The following is an 18,973-nucleotide window of genomic DNA, read 5'->3' on the forward strand; positions in this document are numbered from 1 at the left end:
CACAACTCCAAGGTGATTTTGAGGGAGTTATTAATTTTTTATCTAATAAATTCAGTCATATTAGATATTCATCTAATATCTAGTAAGAAATTGTAAGATGTCATTTCATTTGAGAATATTACTTTCGGACAATTATTTGCTTTTGTGAAAAAAGAAGGGTTAATGTTATGTTCAGAATTAAGATTACAAATAAAATATGGATCAAAACAAAAAGAAGTAGGATCATTCTGTGATGCATTTGGAATTAAAAGAATTAAGTCACCATCGGCATTTGAATCAGAGAAAAATCTTTTAGCTTACACTCCTACCTACTCTCAACCTAATCCTACTTACTCCAACCTACTCCAACCTACTCTTGTATACTAGCTATTGTCTAGTTTATTCAATAAAAAATCAAGAAGTTTACATTGGGCAAAGCTTCCGTTGTCTACTCAAAATTTCCTGTAAGTCCAAATATTTATGCTTATTACAAGTTTATACTGCCTGGGTTAGAAGTGAAAGTTTCAAGAAGTGAAAAGTGAAAACCCACAAAATCAAAAGCAAAAGAAGAAAAGAGAACCTCAGTTCAAAAAAAAACTGGGGCAAATTTTGTGAAAGTTTCAAAAATGGCAAAAGGCCGAAAAGTCAAAAGAAGAAAGAAAATGAAAGTCAAAAGCCTCAATTAAGCATAAACTGAGGCAAATTCCGATTTAGCCCTAAAATAGGGTTGGCACAACAATGCGATCTCAGATTACTTAAACCACTCTTGAAATTTGCCTTCAAGCCTTAACTTTTCTAAACACCCCACCAGACCCCATTACAAAAGTTGAAAGTCCTGACTTCTGTTCTTTACAACGGCCCCGTCAAGAAAATTTCTGATGCCAGAAAATTTTAGCTGTATTTCTGAATTGCTTGGATATGGGGTTAACGCTACTCACCATGTGAAAACCTACCAAGTTGAGGGAAAGAAAAAGAGGCAAAAAGCAAAGCAAGAAAAGTAAATGCAAGAAAATGTAGAAAATTCGACGCTGAAGTCCCTGGTGAGTGATGAGAAAAATGCAAACAAAGTCTGAGATCTTTTGAGTTCAAAATAGGGGCAATTTTGAAAAAATGCGATCTTCAGTGCTATGTCCTTGAAAGTTTTATTCTTTAGCTATCGTTTTCAAGCCAAATTACAAGCTAATAAAGTCCATCGTTGACTTATTCCTTCATGACAATCCAAAGTGAGGATCATGCTCATAAGAAATTCATAAAATTATTTGTGATCATAAGGGTATAACCCGTTTCCACATGTTTAGCTATCACTTCTGTCCATACGTTACAAGCCTAGAAAGCTTGTATGTTGACTAAGTTTTCTTAAAAAATAAGGGTGACAAACTCTTTGCTTTCACTAAGATGTGACATTGAATGGATTACATACAACTGGGGCACAAAAATGAGACAGATTCTTACCTCCCATTTCCTTAGCTGTCAAAAAAAAAAAAAAGTTAGTCACTTGATTGGTCCTGAAAGATGAGCCAACAAGGAATGGTGACCCATTACCCAAAGCATTGATGCTAAAATGGGGAAGAAATCTTTGGTAATTTGGCGTTATTTTGAGAAATTCATCACGAAATGTGCTATATGAGTTTAAGCAAGACATTCAATTTTTTCCACATGATATATTAGGAAAAGCAATTGCTTACTTTGTTCAAATAAATGGAGAGTCATTCAAAACAAATTTTTTGCAATTAAATAGGCCCACATTAGGGCAAATTTTCATGAGAGAGATTTTGCAAAATAGCCTACACTGGGGCAAAAATTTTTGTAATACATTTGAGGATGTCAAACCAATCACGCTGTTTCTTTCCAAATAAGAAATTTGAATGCATGACACACTTTGATGAAACCCTTGTACAGGTATTCATGGTTCAAAATGATGAAAAGCATCAAGTGAGGCGGAAGGCGATACTGCAAAGAGAAGCAAGAAGAAGGAGGGAAAAATGGACCCGACACTGGGGCAAATTATTTTGAAAAAAATTCTCTCCGAAAAATCCAAAAAAAAAAAGAGGAAAAAATCAGAAAAAGAAAGAAAAAATCAAAAATCAAGTTGGGCCTGAGTTTCGTGCCGCCAACATTCCAAAAATCAAGTTAGGCCTGGATTTTGTGCCGCCAACATTCAAAAAATCACGTTGGGCCTGAGTTTCGTGCCGCCAACATTCCAAAGATCAAGTTGGGCCTGAGTTTCGTGCCGCCAACATTCCAAAAATCAAGTTGGGCCTGAATTTTGTGCCGCCAACATTCAAAAAATCACGTTGGGCCTGAGTTTCGTGCCGCCAACATTCCAAAGATCAAGTTGGGCCTGAGTTTCGTGCCAACATCTCGTTGGGCCTGGACTTCGTGCCGCCAACTTTAAAAAATCACGTTGGGCCTGGATTTCGTGCCGCCAACATTCCATCGGGCAGGCTTGGGTTTAATCCCACTGACCAATTCATCACACTGGGGCAAATTATTTCGACAAATCTCTCTCAGTCAGAAAAATCAGAAAAAATCGAGAAAAAAACAACAAAACAAACAACGAAAAAAAAAAGAAAAAAAAAAGGGAAAATCAAATCAAAAAGTCAAAAATCAAATCAAATTCATCACGGCAGGCTCGGGTTTGATCCCACTGTCCGATCGTCAAGACATTTCATTTTCATTGCTATTGGAGCTGGGTTTGTCCCGCCAGTAAGCATTTTATTTTCATTGCTATTGGAGCTGGGTTTGTCCCGCCAGTAATCATTTCATTCTCATTGCTATTGGAGCTGGGTTTGTGTGAGAACCCGTAAAAACCCTAATCATTTTCCTAGGATTTTAGTTCCCTTAATTGCATGTTTTCTGCATTTTCTGGTTTAGAAATATTTTCTTGGTGGATTTTATGAGCATTTATAGTTTTTAGATGATTTTTCTAGTATTGGAGAATTTTCAGAAAATTAAGAATATATATTGGACGTGGGACCCACTAGTGTGAAAAGTTCGGAAAAATTCGGCCAATTAGGTTAAATTCCGGATACTGTGTAAAATTTATCGGGTGTTAAGAGATAAGTAGAGTGTGTGAAATGATTGATGTGAGAGAGAAAAAGAAGTGATAAGATTGCATTAATGGAGTGACAAGTGTCACACAACCATTGGTTGGACTTTGTTGGCAACTATTCACACTTTTGACTTTTGACTAAATTGAGTAAATATCTTGAAAAATTGCTCAAAAATTCACCATTTCTTCTCCTTGATGGCCGGCCCTCTTGTGCTAAGAAAGGAAGAGAACTTCATCAATTTTCAAGCTTCCATTTGCTTCAATCTTCCAAAACAAATGCCTAAACTAGATTCCACTCCATAAAATTCCTCCCTTGGGTGCTAGTAAGTAGTTTAGTGAAGTTTATTTGAAGAGCTAAGGTGTCCAACATCTCTACTTCTCTTGTATACTAGGTAAGTGATTATTGAACATACTCCTACACCTAATGATGCTTAAGTTATGCTTAGTAGTGGCTAAAGTGATGGATTATGTGATTTATTTCTTGATTTGAAGTGTTTTGGTGAAGTTTTCAATTTTATGATGAATTTTCTGGTTTAATATGAATGGGATGTTGTGGTCATCTATGATGGTTGATAATGAGGAGTAATGACTCATGTGGGTGTAAATTGGTGATAATAACAACCAATTTTGGGTTTGGATTGAAAAATGAAAAGTTAGGGTTCATAAACCCCTAATTCTGTCCGGTTTTAGATCATAGGGTTAGAGGCCGAATTGGACTTTGCTCAAAACATGAAAGTTGTAGGTATTGATGAGTTTGAAATGGCTACAAAATTTCAGGTCATTTGGATTTGTGTAGAGTGAGTTATGTCGATTTTACTGTTGCTGGTCTGGGTTGCTCAGAATGTGAAAACTGCGCTTGTAATCGTTTGTTTTGACTGGAATTGGTTTGGATTTTGAAGTTGGTGTCTTCTGATGAAATGTAGCTGGATGTCTTAGCTACCATATTCCTTTGGAATCAATGCATTTGGACCTGTATAGACCGAGTTGTACTGATTACAGTTTTGTGTGATTTGTAAACCTGCAATTACGGTTCAGGTTGTGGTATTCTACATTTTCGACCTAGCTGTGCTAGGATTTGGACTGAGTGGCCTTCTACATTGTTGTAGCCCTGTTTCATAGCTTCGAAACGGTGGATCTTGCACCCCCATCCGATAACCGTAGTGAAAGTGGTGTCATTACCGCATTATGAGGTCAAATACGTTTTTTTGTTAAGGCCTAAGTTAAAGCCATTTCTTAATTTCTGGTTACCTATGATGCTTATTTATGCATATGAAACCCTATTAGGGTTATAATTGGTATGGCTATATGACTCGTTATCGAGTCTCTTTAAGGGCTTGCTTTCATTTCGGTTGTTTCCTAGCTAACTTTTGCACTTGTACCACTTTGAGCCTAGCGAACGGCTTTTGGGAAATGAGATGAATTTTGTGTGAGATGTTGGGACTGATTTGAGGATATAATGAAGCCTTATTGGCTGGAAAAGTAAGAAATTTAGGGGAAGTGCTGCCCGATTTTCTAGGCCGTTTGGTTCCTTTAAGTTGGATTTGCCTTTTGGTAGAATGAAAGGCTTTTGGGTTGTTTGCGCCTAGGTCTTCATGCTACCTTTTCGTTTCCAAGGGAATCATGTTTTTGCATTCTTGCATTAGTATTTATTTGGCAAGGCGTACGACGTGTAGTCGAGCCTCACATGTGCATTCTGTTTACTCGATTCTGGAAGTAAAACCTTCAATTGGTTTATTTTGATTATTTTAGGGTTTCTTGGCGATTAAGGCCAATCTGAAGTGAAAACTTTTGAAGTTGAGCCGGTGAGTGTTCCACTACCTGCTACCCATTATGTGAAATATCTGAATACTTGATTTATGACTATTGAAGCCAAATACTGTTTTGGTAATATGGAGGCGAGGGTGTACTTTATCACACTCGTTCTTCTATCTGTTCATATGCCACTTTTGAGTGCCTATCTAAATCTGCCGTCTGAATCTGCCATCTGAATCTGCTATCCTGTATCTGTATCTGAATCTGTTATCTGTGTCTGCATCTGTTCGGATTTCTATGACCTATGAGCTCAATCCTGTGGCTAAGTTATTCGACTCGGGCCGGCAAGGGCCTGGACGATTAGATAACGAACCACAGTAGTCTGTTCGGGGATTTTGGGTATTGAGACCCTTGATTCCGGGTATACTCGAGTATTACCATTTCTGTTCGGTTACGGTGAGCGGGCCCGGTAAAGGGGTGTTTGGTGGACGGAATTCGGTGTAAAGAGGGGTCTGCGGACGCGTTGGTTCTATATGCGTTGACGGAGAGTCAACTGGTTTGGATCAAGTACTGCGCTGGAAATTTGGCTCCTGAGAGCCACCCGTATCCTTCTGATTTGAATCATTAGTTCCTTTGCTTTACATCTGACATGTGTATCTGATTGGTTAAATGTGAAATGCCATGATTTTATTGCTATCTGTTTGGTACCTCATTGAGCGCAAGCTCACCCCGTTCTGTTCCTTTTGTTTTCCTTACAGGAAAAATAAATACTTTTGGACTGGATTTGATAATCGGTTGCCGACTTGAGCTAGTTGGACATATCTTTTGTATAGCTCATTGATTTAAACCCTAAATATAGTTTGGGTCCGTTTCTCTTTTGAATTTGGCAAACCGTACATGTATCCACTTTTGAATCATTTTGTGGCCCTGTTGGGTTGTATATGCGAACTTGTGAGATGTAAATATTTGCTTGACGTTTGGTTGGGTTTGACATGTCGGTTCCTCTTCCTGGCCGACTCCGACTTTGTTTTTTTTTTTTTATTTATTTTTGTGGGTTCGACTTGTTCACACGCGGTTGTATGACCCGAAAAGTATTAGATCGCGCTAATCTGAACCGTTAGTCCTGGCGAGAGTTGGGCAGGCAGTCCGCCAACCCCTTTGGTTCGCCTTGGGGGAAGGTGGGGCTGTTACAAGTGGTATCAGAGCCACTTCGCGTGGTCTCTGCGCGGAGTGAGACTGGGCCAAGTGGTGTTGTGGTCCTAATTTCATGAATATGTGTAAGTGCTCGTTTGAGCGTAAGTTATGAACTGGGCATGTGATAAGTGTACGAATCATTATTATGGGACTCGAGGAAGCTAGGTATGTATGTCGGGTAGGAATCCTTAATAAAGATGGTTTACTCTTGGGACCGGCCGGCTCGAGTTGTGAATTATCTTAGATGGGATTCTTGCGCCCGGATACGAAAGATATGAGGGTCTAGGTTAGAAAGGATTTGGTGAACTAGAAAGGCCATTCCTCGGTGGATCGTCTATGTTTGTACTTGACTTAACTGGCTGTATATATGTGTGTGGCTTAATTTTGACCGGCTTGTATATATGTGTTTTGATCTTGTTTGGAATGTATAAATGTGTGTTATCATAAAAGTTTTGAGTGTTACTTACATGCATCGTGCTTATTTTGGTTTAGTATTATTGCCTAGACCAAGTACAACTCATGGAAGGTACACGGAGTGGTCGGGGACGTGGGCGCGGAACTAGACAACCCACATCGGTTAGGGGTACGGGGGAAACCTCTACTGGACCCAATCTGGAACCGCAAGTAAACCCTAATGTGCAAATAGCTGCTGCTGTGCAGCAAATGACAGACTTGCTAGCACAAGTGGTGCAGCAACAGGGCCAAAACCCAAACCCTAACCCTGGAAACCCTGGTAACCATATCGAGAGCGAAGACAGAGCTCTCGAACGATTCCAAAAGTTCGCTCCGCCAAAGTTTGTTGGGGGACCTGACCCAGACGTTGCCGAAAGATGGCTTGAAAAGATGGTGGATATATTTGCAGCCCTACACTACCCTGACGAACGGCAGGTGACTTTTGCCGTGTTCCAGCTTGAGGGGGCAGCCCGTTCCTGGTGGATCGTAATTCGGCAGAAGTGGGAACGAGAACAGACACCTAGGACTTGGGTGAACTTCATCAGAGAGTTCAATGCGAAGTTTTTCCCTCCTCTAGTTCAGGAGAGGAAGGAAGACGAGTTCATTCGACTCCGTCAAGGAGCTCAAACTGTGGCGGAATATGAGTGCCAGTTCACCCGTCTATCCAAATTTGCCCCTGAACTGAACATGACCGAGCAGCGGCGAATAAGGCGTTTTATCCAGGGCTTGAACGTAGAAATTCAGAAGGATCTCGCGGTGGCCCAGATTAATGCTTTTAGCGAGGCCGTAGAGAAGGTGCAACGAGTAGAAAATGCCAGGCTGCAGGTGAAGAACTTCCAAACCAAGAAAAGGGGCTTTCCTGGGAGTAGCTCTGAACAAGAAAGTACAAATACACCCCCTAAGATTGGAAAGGGAAACGGAGGAGTACGACAACCAGGGGTGTCGCGTGATGTTCCTCAGGGAGGAACGGTCTCTGCTGCTCGTGATCCCTGTGGATATTGCGGAGGGCCAAGTCATACGGAAACAAATTGCTGGAAGAAAGAAGGAAAATGCTTGCGCTATGGAAGCGCTGAACATCGGATTGCTAACTGTCCAGCTCGCCTGCGCGAGCGGAGAGGGACTCTGCCACCAACCAAGCCCAATTCTCAGCAACCCGCCAAGAGCAACCCTGGACAGACGAAAGGAGAAGGGACGGGATCGAAGGCACCAGCTCGAGTATATTCTCTAGAGCAGCATCAGGTCCCTGACTCGTTTGAGGATGGAGAAGGTATGGTCCGTTGGGTACTTTAGATTTGATAGATTCTATTGATAAGAAAATTTCGAGGGCGAAATTCTTTTAAGGGGGAGAGAGTGTGAGAACCCGTAAAAACCCTAATCATTTTTCTAGGGTTTTAGTTCCCTTAATTGCATGTTTTCTGCATTTTCTGGCTTAGAAATATTTTCTTGGTGGATTTTATGAGCAGTTATAGTTTTTAGATGATTTTTCTAGTATTGGAGAATTTTCAGAAAATTAAGAATATATATTGGACGTGGGACCCACTAGTGTGAAAAGTTCGGAAAAATTCGGCCAATTAGGTTAAATTCCGGATACTGTGTAAAATTTATCGGGTGTTAAGAGATAAATAGAGTGTGTGAAATGATTGATGTGAGAGAGAAAAAGAAGTGATAAAATTGCATTAATGGAGTGACAAGTGTCACACAACCATTGGTTGGACTTTGTTGGCAACTATTCACACTTTTGACTTTTGACTAAATTGAGTAAATATCTTGAAAAATTGCTCAAAAATTCACCATTTCTTCTCCTTGATGGCCGGCCCTCTTGTGCTAAGAAAGGAAGAGAACTTCATCAATTTTCAAGCTTCCATTTGCTTCAATCTTCCAAAACAAATGCCTAAACTAGATTCCACTCCATAAAATTCCTCCCTTGGATGCTAGTAAGTAGTTTAGTGAAGTTTGTTTGAAGAGCTAAGGTGTCCAACATCTCTACTTCTCTTGTATACTAGGTAAGTGATTATTGAACATACTCCTACACCTAATGATGCTTAAGTTATGCTTAGTAGTGGCTAAAGTGATGGATTATGTGATTTATTTCTTGATTTGAAGTGTTTTGGTGAAGTTTTCAATTTTATGATGAATTTTCTAGTTTAATATGAATGGGATGTTGTGGTCATCTATGATGGTTGATAATGAGGAGTAATGACTCATGTGGGTGTAAATTGGTGATAATAACAACCAATTTTGGGTTTGGATTGAAAAATGAAAAGTTAGGGTTCATAAACCCCTAATTCTGTCCGGTTTTAGATCATAGGGTTAGAGGCCGAATTGGACTTTACTCAAAACATGAAAGTTGTAGGTATTGATGAGTTTGAAGTGGCTACAAAATTTCAGGTCATTTGGATTTGTGTAGAGTGAGTTATGTCAATTTTACTATTGCTGGTCTGGGTTGCTCAGAATGTGAAAACTGCGCTTGAAGTTGGTGTCTTCTGATGAAATGTAGCTGGATGTCTTAGCTACCATATGCCTTTGGAATCAATGCATTTGGACCTGTATAGACCGAGTTGTACTGATTACAGTTTTGTGTGATTTGTAAACCTGCAATTACGGTTCAGGTTGTGGTATTCTGCATTTTCGACCTAGCTGTGCTAGGATTTGGACTGAGTAGCCTTCTACATTGTTGTAGCCCTGTTTCATAGCTTCGAAACGGTGGGTCTTGCACCCCCATCCGATAACCGTAGTGAAAGTGGTGTCATTACCGCATTATGAGGTCAAATACGTTTTTTTGTTAAGGCCTAAGTTAAAGCCATTTCTTAATTTCTGGTTACCTATGATGCTTATTTATGCATATGAAACCCTATTAGGGTTATAATTGGTATGGCTATATGACTCGTTATCGAGTCTCTTTTAGGGCTTGCTTTCATTTCGGTTGTTTCCTAGCTAACTTTTGCACTTGTACCACTTTGAGCCTAGCGAACGGCTTTTGGGAAATGAGATGAATTTTGTGTGAGATGTTGGGACTGATTTGAGGATATAATGAAGCCTTAATGGCTGGAAAAGTAAGAAATTTAGGGGAAGTGCTGCCCGATTTTCTAGGCCGTTTGGTTCATTTAAGTTAGATTTGCCTTTTGGTAGAATGAAAGGCTTTTGGGTTGTTTGCGCCTAGGTCTTCATGCTACCTTTTCGTTTCCAAGGGAATCATGTTTTTGCATTCTTGCATTAGTATTTATTTGGCAAGGCGTACGACGTGTAGTCGAGCCTCACATGTGCATTCTGTTTACTCGATTCTGGAAGTAAAACCTTCAATTGGTTTATTTTGATTATTTTAGGGTTTCTTGGCGATTAAGGCCAATCTGAAGTGAAAACTTTTGAAGTTGAGCCGGTGAGTGTTCCACTACCTGCTACCCATTATGTGAAATATCTGAATACTTGATTTATGACTATTGAAGCCAAATACTGTTTTGGTAATATGGAGGCGAGGGTGTACTTTATCACACTCGTTCTTCTATCTGTTCATATGCCACTTTTGAGTGCCTATCTAAATCTGCCGTCTGAATCTGCCATCTGAATCTGCTATCCTGTATCTGTATCTGAATCTGTTATCTGTGTCTGCATCTGTTCGGATTTCTATGACCTATGAGCTCAATCCTGTGGCTAAGTTATTCGACTCGGGCCGGCAAGGGCCTGGACGATTAGATAACGAACCACAGTAGTCTGTTCGGGGATTTTGGGTATTGAGACCCTTGATTCCGGGTATACTCGAGTATTACCATTTCTGTTCGGTTACGGTGAGCGGGCCCGGTAAAGGGGTGTTTGGTGGACGGAATTCGGTGTAAAGAGGGGTCTGCGGACGCGTTGGTTCTATATGCGTTGACGGAGAGTCAACTGGTTTGGATCAAGTACTGCGCTGGAAATTTGGCTCCTGAGAGCCACCCGTATCCTTCTGATTTGAATCATTAGTTCCTTTGCTTTACATCTGACATGTGTATCTGATTGGTTAAATGTGAAATGCCATGATTTTATTGCTATCTGTTTGGTACCTCATTGAGCGCAAGCTCACCCCGTTCTGTTCCTTTTGTTTTCCTTACAGGAAAAATAAATACTTTTGGACTGGATTTGATAATCGGTTGCCGACTTGAGCTAGTTGGACATATCTTTTGTATAGCTCATTGATTTAAACCCTAAATATAGTTTGGGTCCGTTTCTCTTTTGAATTTGACAAACCGTACATGTATCCACTTTTGAATCATTTTGTGGCCCTGTTGGGTTGTATATGCGAACTTGTGAGATGTAAATATTTGCTTGACGTTTGGTTGGGTTTGACGTGTCGGTTCCTCTTCCTGGCCGACTCCGACTTTGTTTTATTTATTTATTTATTTTTGTGGGTTCGACTTGTTCACACGCGGTTGTATGACCCGAAAAGTATTAGATCGCGCTAATCTGAACCGTTAGTCCTGGCGAGAGCTGGGCAGGCAGTCCGCCAACCCCTTTGGTTCGCCTTAGGGGAAGGTGGGGCTGTCACAGTTTGTCCCGCCAGTAAGTATTTCATTCTCATTGCTGTTGGAGCTGGGTTTGTCCCGCCAGTAAGCATTTTATTTTCATCACCACTGGAGCTGGGTTTGTCCCGCCAGTAAGCATTTTATTTTCATCGCCACTGGAGCTGGGTTTGTCCCGCCAGCAAGCAAAAATGAAGAGATAATGCTATTGGCAAAGCCTGATCATAACAAACAACATCAGCTCAAATCTCCCTCTTGGTACAAAATTTGAACTACCCTGAGGTGAAAACTCAATTCATTGTTTAAACTTCCCCAGTGGAGTCATGATTTTCGTTTTATTCGGGCCAGTCCCATGATTTTCCTTTTATTCGGGTCAGTCGCATGATTTTCGTTTTTATTCGGCCCAGTCCCATGATTTTCCTTTTATTCGGGTCAGTCCCATGATTTTCATTTTTATTCGGGCCAGTCCCATGATTTTCCTTTTATTCGGGCCAGTCCCATGATTTTCCTTTTATCCGGGTCAGTCCCATGATTTTAAGCTTATTCGGGTCAGTCCCATGATTTAAATCTTCTTCGGGTCAGTCCCATGATTTAAAGCTTATTCGGGTTAGTCCCATGATTTCAAGCTTATTCGGGTCAGTCCCATGATTAAAAACTTATTCGGGCCAGTCCCATGATTTAAAGCTTATTCGGGCCAGTCCCATGATTTAAAGCTTATTCGGGTCAGTCCCATGATTAAAAGCTTTTTCGGGTCAGTCCCATGATTAAAAGTTTATTCGGGCCAGTCCCATGATTTAAAGCTTATTCGGGTCAGTCCCATGATTAAAAGCTTATTCGGGTCAGTCCCATGATTTAAAGCTTTTTCGGGTCAGTCCCATGATTAAAAGTTTATTCGGGCCAGTCCCATGATTTAAAGCTTATTCGGGTCAGTCCCATGATTAAAAACTTATTCGGGCCAGTCCCATGATTTAAAATTTATTCGGGTCAGTCCCATGATTAAAAGTTTATTCGGGCCAGTCCCATGATTTTCATTTCATTCGGGTCAGTCCCATGATTTTCATTTCATTCGAGCCAGTCCCATGATTTTCATTTCATTCGGGTCAGTCCATTCGGGTCAGTCCCATGATTTTCATCCTGTTCGGGTCAGTCCCATGATTTTCGTTTTATTCGGGTCAGTCCCATGATTTTCATCCTGTTCGGGCCAGTCCCATGATTTTCATTTCATTCGGGTCAGTCCCGATTTAAATTCTGTTCGGGTAAGTCCCGTTTAAATTCCTGTTCGGGTCAGTCCCGTTTTAAATTTCTGTTCGGGTCAGTCCCGTTTTAAATTCCTGTTCGGGTCAGTCCTGTTTTAAATTTCTGTTCGAGTCAGTCCCGTTTTAAATTTCTGTTCGGGTTATTCCCGTTTTAAATTCCTGTTCGGGCCAGTCCCGTTGTTTAATTTCCTGTTCAGGTCAGTCCCGATTAAATTTGCTGTTTTATTTTTCTTGTCTGGGTCACCCCTATTTCAAAGTTTGATCAAGGGGTCAGTCCCCATTTCTAAAGCGTCCATTGTTCAAGACGTTTTCATAGCCCAATAACACAGGTAAGTATTTGGTGTCTATTTCTTTGTCTCAAGTTTTTCCAAAACTCAGACAAAGAGGGGCAAACACACAAGCAGTTCTAATAAATCAAGTAAATTAAGCATAACGTATATACGGTTCTGTGACGCCCCGAAAAGTATGAGTATGAGAATCCGAAAATTTTTTTTAATATATTTTCTAGACGTTATTTTGTTTCCTTGTCTATAATTTTGTACCTTTCTTCAATATTCATTTCTTATACATTTTTATAAGGAAATATAGTTTTCAAATCATTTCCTTGATACAAGTTAGTCCACGTTAAGTTTGAAGTGTATTATGGACGTGGGACCCGCTAGTGCGGTAAATGTGGTATATTTTTAACAACTCATTGGAGTTAATTGTAAAGATTAAAAGAAGTTGGGGCCATAGTGTGACTTTTGGTTAAGCACAAATTGCTAGACTTCCTAAAGGTTCCATGAAGTTCCTAAGCTTAATTGTGATTGGCTAAACAAAAAGGTGTTGGACTTTGACCAAGTGACTTAGTTAATATCTTCTTAGCAAGACCAAAGGCCAAAACAACAAGGAGAATTTCAGCCAGCTCTAGGGAGAAAAGAGGGGAGAAAAACCAAGAGAAAATAAGAGAAAGAACAAGAAAAATTCTGGTTTTGTGCAACCCATCCAACAAGCTTGGGAGTTAGAGCAAAAGAAAGCTAATGAACTTGGTTCTTGAAGTGCAGCCTTGTAAACCCACCTTTGGAAGGTAAAGCAGCCTTGAACTCTTGTAAAAGCTTATAGCAATTGGGTAGAAATATTGTTTTTGATGTTGTAAGATGCTAATAAGGGTTAATGATGGTTTATATATCACTTTTGTGGGTTTGTGTGGAAGATTTGGTGATTTCTATGGTTGTTGAGAAAATTCCAGAATTGAGATTTCTTATGGTTCAGTTCTGTCCGTTTCTGTTTGAACAGGTTAGAGGCCGAATTGGCCTTAACACAAAACATGAAAGTTGTAGATAATGATGTTTTCTAGTTACCTGTAAATTTTCAGCTCAATCTGAGCTCGGTAGCCTGTGAAAAGACCGAAATACCCCTGCTACCCTGTTTCTGTCCGAAACTGATAATCAGCTTTGGTAATTGGTTAGTTTGACTGGGAATACTACTGATTTGGTTGTTGATGTCTTCTTAAGAATTCTAACCCTGTATCTTAGCTTTCAAATGGCTTTGGAATTACCTGAATTGGAGTTGTGTGTGCTGAGATATGAGTGAATAAAGCAGGACTGCTAGTTGATTTTCGCAGTGAATTTCGAACTGGAAAATCTGGAGTTGTTTTGGAAAATTTGACCTAGTTAGGGTGAGAACTGGACTGAGTGGTCTTCATGAAAGGTATAGGGAATGATATTTTAGAGGTGCCTGCAAACTTTCAGGTCAATAGGAGTAGCGTAGCTTGAGAAAAGTCGAAATTACTATTGCTGTTCTGGTTTTACCCGAATGTAAGAATTGCGCCTGTAATTGGTTGTTTTGGTCAGGATTGCTTCCGAATTAGTTGTTGAGGCCTTCTGATGAAATTTAACCCTATTTCTTAGCTATCAGCTGGTTTTGGAATTTCTGGATTTGGACTTGGAGAGCCTGAGTTATGATGTTTCCGCTAGAATGCGTTCTGTGAATCTGTTTTTGTGATTCTGGTGTCGTTTCTTGCATTTTTGACCTAGTTACACTCGAAACTGGGTTGAGTGACCTTCTGTAATATTGTAGCCCTATCTCTTAGCTTCGAAACGGTGGGTCTTGCACCTTCATCCGACAATCGTAGTGCCTTTGGTGCCATTACCGCAAAAGGATGTCAAAAGCTATTTTTCTGGTTTTGAGCTTAACTTTCATTTCCAGACTTTTTCCTAGCTTGACTTGTGTTTGTACTACTTGGAACTTGCTGAATGGCTATTGGATGAACTTGTTGTTGTGTGTGTACCTTTGGGACTGGCTGAGGAAATAATGAAGCCGTGATGGCTGGAAAAGTTAGCAAATTCAGGGGAAGTGCTGTCCGAATTTTGAAGGGACTTGTTTGCATTGAGTTTGTGATCTAAGACTTGGATTTGAGCAAGGCAATGTTATATGATGAATGATTTCTGAGCCGTGGAGGTGAGTGACCCTAAACTGTTTCCAAAGTTACTTATGAACCGTTTCTTGCACTATTTACTTGATTGCATATCATGAGTGCTTGCATGTGGCCCATGACATATTTTGGCTTAAATGAGTACTTGGAATTCGTGTGCTGAACACCAACGTCTCCACCTCTGTGTACTGTTCATCTGGAGCAAATGGCTCCCCCTCTGACTGTTTACTGTTAAATGTTTGTTTGGAGCGTTGGGTGTTTAAGTACAACGATTTCACTGGCTCACGAGAGCAATAAATGTACATTTGATCTTAGAATCATGACATCACTGAAATGAACGACTGTGAAACTGATTTGCTTACCGATTTTATTGGTTACTCGCTGAGCTTTTAGCTCACCCCCAAAACTATTTTATTCCCCTCCACAGGGCTCGTGGCGAAGGAAGGACTTGTAGTACTTGTTCACGTGACTGGATGACATGTAATTATTGAAGACATGGATGTATAGTTTGGGGAATCGTTTCCGCTTTGCTTATAACATGTAATTATTGGAGAATTTGATGTAATTTTTGAGATTTATATTGTAATTTGTTTGAGAAATGTAGTGAACGACTGAGTCCCGGCGAGAGCTGGGCAGGCGGCCCGCCGAACCCTCTGGTTCGCCCTAGGGAGAGGTGGGGCCGTCACAGGTTCAAGGTGTCACATTGTTACATTAAAATGAGACATTTATCATTTTACAGAAATAAACATGCATTAGAAGGATACGGTGTTCCCATGAAACTAGTTCGATCAGCTTAACCTTATGACTCTAATATTTCCCCCGGTTTGTCTGGCCATCATCTTATTCCTCCAGTGGTAATATTCAAGTATACCGAAACGGTGGCCAAGGGTTCCAACCTACCCGACCGAGCCCAGTCCTGGTTCGAGCAGGTTAGCAACCAAGGGCAGGACCCAGTTCAGCTAATAGCTTACAACATGCGCAAATAATCAAATAAATCCATAAATGGTAGAAATTCACGGTTAAACGGTAGAAATTTATTATTTTAGTAGCTTGAGTGTGATAAAGTACGCACTCATCTTAAAATGGTGGAAAATTACATAGGAGCAATTATAGGAAACACTAAACACTTAAACACACAAGAAATATGTAGTAAACATGTAGCAAAACTATTCAAGTTACAAACACATGCAAGGAACACTCACCAAATCAAAAGTGAGTAAATAAGTCCTTTAGTATTCCGCTCCGAGATTTCCTTCAATATCCTCTTGAGTGCCTGAAGAAATAGTGATTGATTATCACTCACATATACTCACAATCACATAACATACAAGGAAGGAAATGTATTTGCTTAAATTTAGAACAATGTCTCAAAAGAGTTTCACTCTATTGAAATTTAAGATTCAAAAGTGAGGATTTAAAGTCATGAGTGAAAACATGTATCCTTCATGAAATCGGGTTTACAATGAACTATGAATATCAAAAGGAAATAAAAAGTTCTTAAACTTATTTCCTACGAAATCGGAAATTTTCCGCCTTATGCGACAAAACTTGGAAAATTAGATATTGAGTTTGGTACGTCCAAAATGAAAAACTTTATACCGTTGGAAACTAGATCCAAAGTACTAAAAGTTTCCAGAAGATACTTTTCCAAGATTCCAAATAGAAGGCATTCATTTTTTAGTTCAAATTTGCTGATACACGGAGACAAGACAGACCCAGCCTTGGTTTTCAGGGATATTTGGAAATTCGGCAAAATTCACAGGAAGTGAACCAGCCTCTAAAATTTATAACACAATAAGAGTTCTAAATCCAGTTTCAAACATAACAAGTGGAACTAAATTTGGAGTTTTGAGGAACAAGATATAACAGTTTAAAATCGACTGGTTTTGGCAACCTGTTCAGAAGATTTTCCAGTTTTAAAGAGCAATCTTTGGGGCATTATTTGGGTTTTGAAATGGCATTGAAATTATGCCAAATTTGGTACACTTAAACTTCCATATGTGGACTACCTCTCTATAAAAACTTAGGCAATAACTCACATGGGAAGGCAGTTAACAAAACGACCAAAGTTTGTGAAATCTTTCAAAGCAAATCTGCCATCCTATTTCTCTTTTTTTTTTCAAAAGTTTTGTCCAACGAAATCAGCCCCAATTCACTCCATTTTTTAAACCAAGATTTAATAAGCAATTAATGGTTAAATGACACTAAAATTTTTGAAATATAACATCCCAAAACAGATTTTCTCGGTCAGCAAGGAAGGGAAAATCTTCCAATTTCCAGCTTTGTCGCATTTTTGAAATCAAACCATATCTAGCTCTGTACAACTCCAAATTGAGAATGGTTTATGAAGTTGAAACTAGGTTCAAAATTCTACAATTCATCATAAGGCATCATTTTGAAAATCTTTTCACAAGTGGAACAAAATAGAGCCACAAGATGCAGCTTCCCAGTTTCATTCGAACACATAGGCAAAGCAGGACAGTCCACTTTGCCGACTCATTACTGTTTGGTCAAAATGAATTAGCAGGGGATTTTTATACTGTTGAAAAGCTCTGAATGTCTAGTTTTGAATGCCACTAACGACACTCAATTTCAACTTTTGCACAAAAAGTTATGTTCAGACAAAGACCTACTGTCCAGGTACCCTGCTATACGTTTTCCAGATTTGAAACTTTTCCAAAAACTCAAGTTTTGAGCAACCATCCGATACGATTTTTGAAAGGCACTTTGTACACACAATATATAGCATATATCCATCAATTTCACAGCCAACCAAGCATCAAAATTTTGAAATAAAAACAGAACAATATGGACAGAATTTTCGGCCAGCTTGCCTTCACAACTTTCCTTCGATTTCTCTCCACTTTCTAACCATAATCAAGCTATATATCACATAAACAACCATAATCAAACAATCAAGTCTCAAGTCAGCTACCTAGAGGTCTCATCAAGTCAGGTAGCCTATAATTTAAAGCGAAATAAATGGTTCCTCAAGTCCGCTAGCCTATAAAGCGGTTAGGGTTTCAAACCCATGAATATTAACCGCTAAACTTTGAAGAAATGAAAGGATTAAAGGGATGAAGTTGTTACCCTTGAAACCCTAGCTGAATATCAGATTTTTCCACTGAAAATTCTCCAAGAAAATCCACAATATTGCTCCTTGCTCCAAGATAGAGTGGTGCTCCAAGTTGTATGCGATTTGGTGGAAACTTTGTGAGTGAAATGAAGCCAAAACAATGGAGTTTCTTCCTTCCCTTTTCTTGTCTTGCTTTGGCCAAAAATGGAGAGAGAAAAATGAGAGTTGTGTGTTGTGGCTTGTCTTGGAAACTTGGAGGGAAAAGTAGCTAGGAAGATTTGCCAAAAAGTCAACTTTGAATAGTTGTCGCGTGAGCATTTCGTTCCACCGTTTTCTCTCGGTTTTGATACATTCATGCACTAATCCTCCAAGGTACTTCCTTTAACATTGTAATTACTCACTCTTACTAGTCTAATATTAATTTTTCAAATATCCAATTAATCACGCGGTACGACTTTCTAGAAACTATCAACACGCGCGCGATAAAAGCTTAATTTTAACTAACTCACATCTAATCCCTCAATTAACTTTCTTAGTCTTTTATTGATCATTTTTAATTCTCCAAGATTATTGCACTCTCGGATCGAATTTGTCTCAAAAAACGTGCATTCACTATTTCTCGCTAAGCGAGCCGTAGAAAAATTAAATAACACTAGGGCAAAATAATTTTAAAATAAACTAAATTAAGAATAAAAACATGAGTCCTCACATTGTGACGACCCCACCTCCCCCTAGGGCGTATCCTAGGGTTTAGCAGACCGCATGCCCAAATCTCACCAGGACTCACTCACTCACATCAAATAAAATAGGTTACAACCTCAAGAGTAATGGAAATAACAGTTCCCAAACTTGGAACGTACAAATACATTCACTTCTATCTCAACCGTCCAAACAATCCCAAATATATCAAAAGATTTAAGTTCTCAATACATTCAACCCTAATCGAGCGACTAGTGCGAGTACAATTACAAAATTTTCAAAAAACTAGACTATGCTAGCCTGTACCAGTCTCACACCTCGCTCGTATCCCCTGTAAGGAAAACAAATAGCGTGGAATGAGTTAAAAACCCAGTGAGGTTCCAAATAGCAAGTTGACCATTATTCAAATGTACAAGGATCAACGTAGCAAAATAGAGAGCATAACAAGTTCATAAAAGTGAGCAATAACACTTCAAGTAGCAAATCTTAAAATGAGCGAGTGTAAAGTTTTTCAATAGAAACAATAATTTGATAAGTAATAATCATGTCAGAGTATAAGGATACGGATGGCTCTCAAGGGCCAAGTTCCCATTACTTCACCAGAGTTTG

The sequence above is a fragment of the Coffea arabica genome, chromosome 4c (genome assembly GCF_036785885.1).
Source record: "Coffea arabica cultivar ET-39 chromosome 4c, Coffea Arabica ET-39 HiFi, whole genome shotgun sequence".
In the NCBI taxonomy this organism is placed as follows: domain Eukaryota; kingdom Viridiplantae; phylum Streptophyta; class Magnoliopsida; order Gentianales; family Rubiaceae; genus Coffea; species Coffea arabica.